Source organism: Tursiops truncatus, chromosome 13 (assembly GCF_011762595.2).
Source record: "Tursiops truncatus isolate mTurTru1 chromosome 13, mTurTru1.mat.Y, whole genome shotgun sequence".
Lineage (NCBI taxonomy): Eukaryota > Metazoa > Chordata > Mammalia > Artiodactyla > Delphinidae > Tursiops > Tursiops truncatus.
The window spans coordinates 73,762,326-73,770,930 of NC_047046.1; positions in this window are offsets into that span (position 1 = coordinate 73,762,326).

Consider the following 8,605-nt stretch of genomic DNA (forward strand, 5'->3'; position numbering starts at 1 on the left):
CAGGCTCAGTAGTTGTGGCGCACGGCTTAGTTGTTCGGTGGCATGTGGGATCTTCCCGGACCAGGGCTCGAACCCATGTCCCCTGCATTGGCAGGCGGATTCTTAACCACTGCGCCACCAGGGAAGTCCCTTATATTCCCTTCTTTAATAAGAGAGACAGTACAACACAAGAAAATGAGATTAAAGCAAAAGCTGACAAAAACATACACTTTATTGGTTTATCACTAAATATTTCTGTAACATACTTTTTAGTTCCACAAGTCATTAAAAAAAAAAGAGAAGATTTACAATGAAGTGAATATGGTGCATGGAAGTTAAAATGCCAATAAAGCTCATGGGGCCTTGACTACTGTACTTTGTCATCGTTGTTTACATACCTGAATACATTTTATTTTTTGGTCACAGTTCGGTCCCATTACATAAACTAAACTTTGGAAAAACACACATAGAAATGAGTTTGTTTTGGGTTTTTTTTGGAATTGAGCCACAGATGCTGCTCAGCGTGCATGACTTTTGCTTTGCACATAGGGACGCCAGTGTAGGCTGGTGGACAGGACTTGATGTGAAGAACTCGCTTCTCTGGGCATGGAGTCAGTGCACCAGCCTAAGTCCAAGGACGTTCTGCGGTGCTGCCGTGGGATTCAAATAAGGAACAGTGAGTTCCCCCATCAGTCTACTGGTGTCCTTTGTTGTCACTACCAAATCTAACCTTTGAAACTCCCGTTGTTTTTTAGTGTTAAAATTAGGAAAGGAACTGTATGAAAATTGACGAGCTACAACTTCACTCGTGTTTGCTCTGTCTTTTATAAGAAGAAATATCAAGCATTCTGATAAAGCTAATAGGGCCCAATTTTGATTCTCCAGATAGGGCCTGTGGAGTCAAATCAGGGTCACTGTGTCAACTCCCCTTTAAGTCCCTGTGATTTTTTTTTGAAAATTACATCATTTTTATTTAAAAAAATTTTATTAGCATATAGTTGATTTACAATATTGCATTAGTTTCTGCTGTACAGCAAAGTGAATCAGTTATACATATACGTATATCCACTCTTGTTTAGATTCTTTTCCCATATAGGTCATTACAGAGTACTGAGAAGAATTCCCTGTGCTATACAGCAGGTTCTTATGAGTTACCTATTTTATATCTGGTAGTGTGTATATGTCAATCCCAGCCTCCCAATTTATCCCTCCCCCAGCCTCTGCTTTCCCCCCTGCTAACCATAAGTTTGTTTTCTACATCTGTGACTGTATTTCTGTTTTGTAAATAAGTTCATTTTGTACCATTTTTTTAGGTTCCACATATAAGTGATATCACATGATATTTGTCTTTCTCTGACTTACTTCACTCAGTATGACCATCTCTAGGTCCATCTATGTTGCTGCAAATGGCATTACTTCATTCATTTTTTGATGGCTGAGTAATATTCCGTTGTATATAGATACATATATATCTGTCAATGGACACTTAGGTTGCTTCCATGTCCTGGCTATTGTAAATAGTGCTGCAATGAACATTGAGGTGCATGTATCATTTTGAATTACGGTTTTCTCTGGATATATGCCCAGGAGTGGGATTTCAGGGTCATATAGTTGTTCTATGTTTATTTTTTTAAGTGGCTGTATCAACTTACATTCCCACCAACAGTGCAAGAGGGTTCCCTTTTCTCCACACTCTCCAGCATGTACTGTTTATAGACTTCTTCTAACCCGTGTGAGGTGATACCTCATTGTAGTTTTGATTTGCATTTCTCTAATAATTAGTGATGTCAAGTATATTTTCATATGCTTTTTGGCCATCTGTATGTCTTCTTTGGAGAAATGTCTATTTAGGTCTTCTGCCCATTTTTGGATTGGGTTGTTTTTTCATATTGAGCTGTATCAGCTGTTTGTATATTTTGGAGATTAATCCCTTGTCAGTTGCTTTGTTTGCAAATATTTTCTCCCATTCTGAGGGTTGTCTTTTAATTTTGTTTATGGTTTCCTTTGCTGTGCAAAAAGCTTTTAAGTTTCATTAGGTCCTATTTGTTTATTTTTGTTTTCATTACTCTATGAGGTGGATCACAAAACATCTTGCTACAATTCATGTCAGAGAGTGTTCTATGTTTTATAGTATCTGGCCTTACATTTAGGTCTTTAATCATTTGAGTTTATTTTTGTGTATGGTGTGAGGAAGTGTTCTAATTTCATTCTTTTACACGTAGCTGTCCAGTTTTCTCAGCATCACTTATTGAAGAGACTGTCTTTTCTCCATTGTATATTCTTGCCTCCTTTGTCATAGATTAGGTGACCATAGGTGCTCGGGTTTATCTCTGGGCTTTCTATCCTGTTCCATTGATCTATATTTCTGTTTGTGTGCCAGTATCATACTGTTTTGCTTACTGTAGCTTCGTAGTATAGACTGAAGTCAGTGAGTCTGATTCCTCCAGCTCTATTTATCTTAAGATTGCTTTGGCTATTCGGGATCTTTTGTGTTTCCATATAAATTGTAAAATTTTTTGTTCTAATTCTGCGAAAGATGCCATTGGTAATTTGATAGGGATTGCACTGAATCTGTAGATTGCTTTGGGTAGTATAGTCATTTTCACAATATTGATTCTTCCAATCCAAGAACATGGTATCCATCTGTTTTTGATTTCTTTCATCAGTGTCTTATACTTTTCTGAGTACAGGGCTTTTTCCTCCTTGGGTAGGTTTATTCCTAGGTATTTTATTCTTTTTGATGCAATGGTAAATAGGATTGTTTCCTCAATTTCTCTTTTTGATTTTTCATTGTTAGTATATAGGAATGCAAAAGATTTCTGTGTATTAATTTCGTATCCTGCAACTTTACCAAATTCATTGATGAGCTCTAGTAGTTTTCTGGTAGCATCTTTAGGATTTTCTATGTATATAGTTATCATGTCATCTGCAGATAGTGATGGTTTAACTTCTTTTCCAATTTGGATTCCTTTTATTTCTTTTTCTTTTCTGGTTGCTGGTGGCTAGGACTTCCAAAACTATGTTGAATAAGAGTGATGACAGTGGACATCATTGTCTTTTTCCTGATCATAGAGGAAATGCTTTCAGCTTTCACCATTGAAAATGATGTTTGCTGTGTGTTTTTCATATATGGCCTTTATTATATTGAGATAAATTTCCTGTATGCCCAGTTTCTGGAGAGTTTTTATCATAAATAGGTGTTGAATTTTGTCAAAAGATTTTCTGCATCTATTGAAATGTGATCATATGGTTTCTGTTCTTCAGTTTGTTAATGTGGTATATCACATTAATGATTGGCATATCTTGAAGAAATCTTGCATCCCTGGGATAAATCTGACTTGATCATGATGTAAAATCTGACTTGATCATGCTGTATGATCCTCTTAATGTGTTGGATTTGGTTTGTTAGTATTTTGTTGAGGATTTTTGTGTCTATGTTCGTAAGTGATATTGGCCTGTAATTTTTTTTTTGGTAATATTTTTGGTTTTTAGTATCAGGGTGATGGTGGCCTTGTGGAATGAGCTTGGGAGTGTTCTGTCTTCTGCAACTTTTTGGAAGAGTTGCAGCAGGATACTTGTTAACTTCGCCTGTGAAGCCATCTGGTCCTGGACTTTTGTTTGTTGGAAATTTTTAAATCACAGTTTCAATTTCAGTACTTGTGATTGATCTGTTCATATCTTCTGTTTCTTCCTGGTTCAGTCTTAGAAGATTGTACCTTTCTAAGAATTTGTTCATTTCTTCTCAGTTGTCCATTTTATTGGTGTATAGTTGCTTGTAGTAGTCTCATGATCCTTTGTATTTCTGTGGTGCCCGTTGTAACTTTTTTCATTTCTAATTGAGTCTTCTCCCTTGTGATTAATTTTAAAAATTTCATAATCATTTTTTATTGAAGTATAGTTGATTTACAATGTGTTAATTTCTGTTGCACAGCAAATCGATTCAGTTATACACATATGTACATTCCTTTTAATATTCTTTTCCATAATGGTTTATCACAGGATACTGAATATAGTTGCCTCTGCTATACAGTAGGACCTTGCTGTTTATCCATTCTGTATACAATAGTTTGCATATGCTAACCCCAAACTCCCACTTTCCTCCCTCTTGGCAACCACAAGTCTGTTCTCTCTGAGTCTGTTTGTTTCGTAGATAAGTTCATTTGTGTCATATTTTAGATTCCACATATAAATGATATCATATGGTATTTGTCTTTCTCTGTCTGACTTACTTCACTTAGTATGATAATCTCTAGGTCCATCCATGTTGCTGCAAATGGCATTTCATTCTTTTCATGGCTGAGTAGTAATCCATTGTATAGATATATCCCATCTTTTTTATCCATTCATCTGTTGATGGACATTTAGGTTGTTTCTGTGTCTTGACTATTGTGAATAGTGCTGCTATGAACATAGGGATGCATAGGGATGGTGGTTAATTTTCTGTGTCAGCTATGACTGCCTCGTGGGGTACCTAGACGTTTAATCAAATACTATCCTGGGTGTGTTTATGAGGGTGTTTCTGGATGAAATTAGCATTTGAAAAGGTAGATTGAATAATATTCAGGTTTCAGCTCTTCCATAAACAGGGAATATGTTCTATCACTGGTGAGAAGCCAGGAGGAGACTCATTTCCAAGCCTCCTTCCCATGGAGAGTTTCCGGCACCTGTTGACTAGATTTTTTGAAGAAGTTAATTATACATTATTGTAGACCACCCAGATTTCAAACTCAGTGTATCATTCTAAACTTGAGACCTCTTGGGAATTCCCTGGTGGTCCAGTGGTTAGGACTCCACCCTTTCACTGCTGAGGTCGGGGGTTCGATCCCTGGTTGGGGAACTAAGATCCTGAAAGCCATGTGGCGTGGCCAAACAAACAACTTGAGACCTCTTGATTCTTCTTTCCTTTTCTTTGGACTTGATGCTCCCTTGATCTATTTTACAGTGGCAACAAGAGACTTTTAGCCTTGCTTTTATGAGAGGCAGTATTGCATGGTGGTTATGAATGCAGACTTGGATTGCCTGTGTTCAAATTCCAGCTTTATCATTTACTAGGTGTGTGATTTGAGCCATTTACTTGACTCTTCACTGATTCCATTTCCTTATTATTACTTTCTATCAGTACAAATATACTTGTAAAGAACTTAAAACAATGTCTGGCACACTCCATAAAAATGAGCTAGTATCACTCTTCTGGAAAAGGTCTCCTATTTTCTAGACCCATAATATCTTTCAGACATCTCTTACCGAGCTGGAGTTTTGATACTTCCTCTCCACCCCTATCATCTCTGCCACTTTGCTGCTGCTGCCCTTGGGTGACATTTATTCTATTATGGCCTAATCTTGATGGGTCAATCAAAAAGGGAATATATTTACTATCACACTAAAATCTTGTTTAGAACATGGTCTTTCTGTTTTCCAGCAACGGGGAAAAAAAGGGTCAGGGATCAGTTTTACCACATGCCTTTAATCAAGAAAACAGTAGAATCCACATTTCACAATCCTCAGGCTGGCACTTTAAATTATTCTGCCTCTCAGAGTCTTTATTAGTATTTGTTCCTTATGGGCAGACGCTGTGTACTGCTTTTATATTTCCTGGTAGGGGTGAGAAACATAATGTCCCTGCATTGTTCTTACTGAGCATTTGTACAGATGAACAAAACAATTCTGATAAGAAATCAGAGAAGAGGGTAAAGCTAAACGAAAGAAAGAAACTAAATTATTTCTGAAGTAAATGTCAGTGGCTCTGATCTCATTTCAAACCTTCAGTTACTGTTCTGCTGTTTCATTTATGGGGAAATGTCTGAAAGAATTACCTGTGGATAATCCAATGGTAGGTTTTTCTATTTTGAGTGTGAACTCAGGCACACTCTTTTAACCATGGAATGTGTGCAGTTGACCTCCTCAGTAATTAATTGTATATGTTTTTCATTCTTCTGTGATAGTATTCCTCTTCAAATTTCCATGATTCCCAGAAATACTTCTCAACTACCTTGATCACTTACCCTTCCTAGATACTTGTTATGGGCTGAATTATCTCCCCCTCCCCCAAATTCATGTGTTGAAGTCCTAACCACCAGTACCACAGAATATGATTATATTTAGAGACAAGACCTTTAAAGAGGTGATTAAATTGAGATGAGGCCACTAGGGTGGGCCCAAATCCATTCTGACTGGTATCCTTGTAAGTAGAGGAAATTCAGACACACAGAGAGACACCAGGGGCTGGTGTGCATAGAAGGAAGACCATGTGAATAGGCAGCAAGAGGTTGACTCTCTGGGAGGCAAGGAGAGATACCTCAGAGGAAACCAACCCTGCCAATACCTTAATCTCTAACTTCTAATCTCCTTGATCACCTCCTTCTATTTGTGGTAAAATATATTTCTGTTGTTTTAGCCACCCAGGCTCTGGTATTTTGTTATGGCAGCCCTGAAAAACTAATACAGTACCCTATTCATGAATTGCTAACTCTTGCACCAGATCCAACTGGTCAGCCAAGCTCTGTCTCAGTTCATACTTGGCCTTGATGACTTACCTGGGCAGAGCTTCCAAGTCCAGATAATCCCACAGCAAGATACAAATGGCTACATTTTGCTAGATCACGTCAACTTTCTGGAGTCCACCTCCCACAGTCAACAAATCTTGAAGAACAGGCAAAGACCCTGATTTATTTAACTTTCTGATTTTGGGGGTAGCAGTCTAAAATGACCATATTAATTTAAGCAGATTTTGACTATGTTTCCCTTGATCTCAAACACCACCCTTCCCAATGCTATTTTTACCTAACTCTCAAATGTCTAGAGATATTTGCAGTGGATCAAAGAGCATTTAGTTCTGAATTGTTTGAAGAAGCCAATGGCATATGTAGTAGTGTTCTAGGGCTGCTGTAACAGAGTACCACAAACTGGGTGGCTTAAAACAACAGAAATCTGTTCTCTTACCTTGACTTCAGGCTTCCAGCCTTGTGAAGTGTATCAGCAGGGCTATGCTCTTTCTGAAAACTCTAGGGGAGAATCTGTCTATGCCTCTCTCCTAGCTTCCAGCACTGCTGGCAACCTTTGACGTTGTTCCTTCACTTGTAGACACATAACTCATCTCTGCCTCCATCACCATGTAGCTGGACGTCTCTCTCTCTGTGTCTCTTCTCTTCTTCCAAGGACACCAGTCACACTGGACTAAGGGTTCCCCCTGCTCGAGTATGAGCTTACCTAGTTATGTTTGCAACAGCCCTATTGCCAAATATTCTGAGACTCCAGTAAGAATGAGAAACCAGGACAGCATCTAAAAAGAGCAGATACCAATCCCAGATATTGACAGATGATTGACAAGATCTGAGATACTTTTTCTTTGCAGTATTTGAACAACTGTAAGTCTTGTTTCTCTAACTCTAGGTTCGGAAAGATCATAAAAAGCTAAACAACAAAGACTGGACAGAGAATGAGGCAGCATTTACAGTTAAGAAAACGGAAAAGAACTTGTTCAGGAAATAACTGTAGAAAGTTTTCTGCAATCTCCTTATTTAAAAAAATTCTTTACACAATGAATTATAAAAGTTAGCTCTCGCTTAATTGTTCAGGCTAATTATTAAGGTCAATTTGGTAGCATTTACCTGCTAAGTCTTATGTAAGTGGCAGTGCAAATCTCCACTGACCTGTGGGTAACTTTTTTTCCCCAGGGTCAGAGGCCTGGAGTAACTCATTGAAATTTTCTGAGCCCTAGGACTCTCCCTGAGCCCTGCTAACCCATCCTTCGCTGAGTTAAATTCAGCAGATGCTACTGGAAAGTTTTTTTTCTCTGAAAAATGTTAAACTAGTTCTAAATGGTACATCTTAATCCTTACCAAAATCATTCATCTTGGACAGTTATTATACTTGAATGTCTTCTAACTTAGAAACAGCCTTCCTCTGAGCCAACATCTACCTTAAGCAAACAGAGTTCAGGGATCATAGAAATACTTTAAGCATGCATACAGAAGTTTTTCAGTGGCCCCTTAAAATAACATGCATCTGCTAGCAAACTGTTCACTAGAACTTTCCTCAACACACATACAAATAACTGTCTCCAGTTTCTGTTACAGAAAAGCCTTCCCCAGTCCAACTCATGGAATGCTTCTTGTAGCAGGGAAGAACCAAATCTGACTACGTGTTGGACCTGTTTCTTTTACTTTAATCTTTGCTTCTCATTGCTTTTGTTCACTAAAAGGATACTGTCTATACATTAATGGCCTGCCTCGGGGAACCCTGCCCCTCTGCCTGAATGTTAAACCAAAGTGCCTTTGTTCAGGGAAACACCCGGACCCTGTCCAGCTGTGGCTGGCTGCAAGAAAGAAGAAATTAACACATCCCTTCCCCGAGGCTGGCCATTCCAGAGGATATTTGCAAAACTTATGGCCTTTTTACTGTACTTCCTCATCTCCTCTCCCTCTCTGTGCTATAAAAGAAACTGGCATCCAAACCCTGATAAGATGGTTACTTAGAGACATTGGTGTGCTGGCTTTCCGAATAAAGTCGTATTCCTTACCTCAACACCTTGTCTCCAATTTACTGGCCTGTCGTGCGTGCGGCAAGCAGAGAGCTTGGACTCGGTAACATTTTCATTGCTTGGTTTCCTACTTTTTTAGTATCCAGC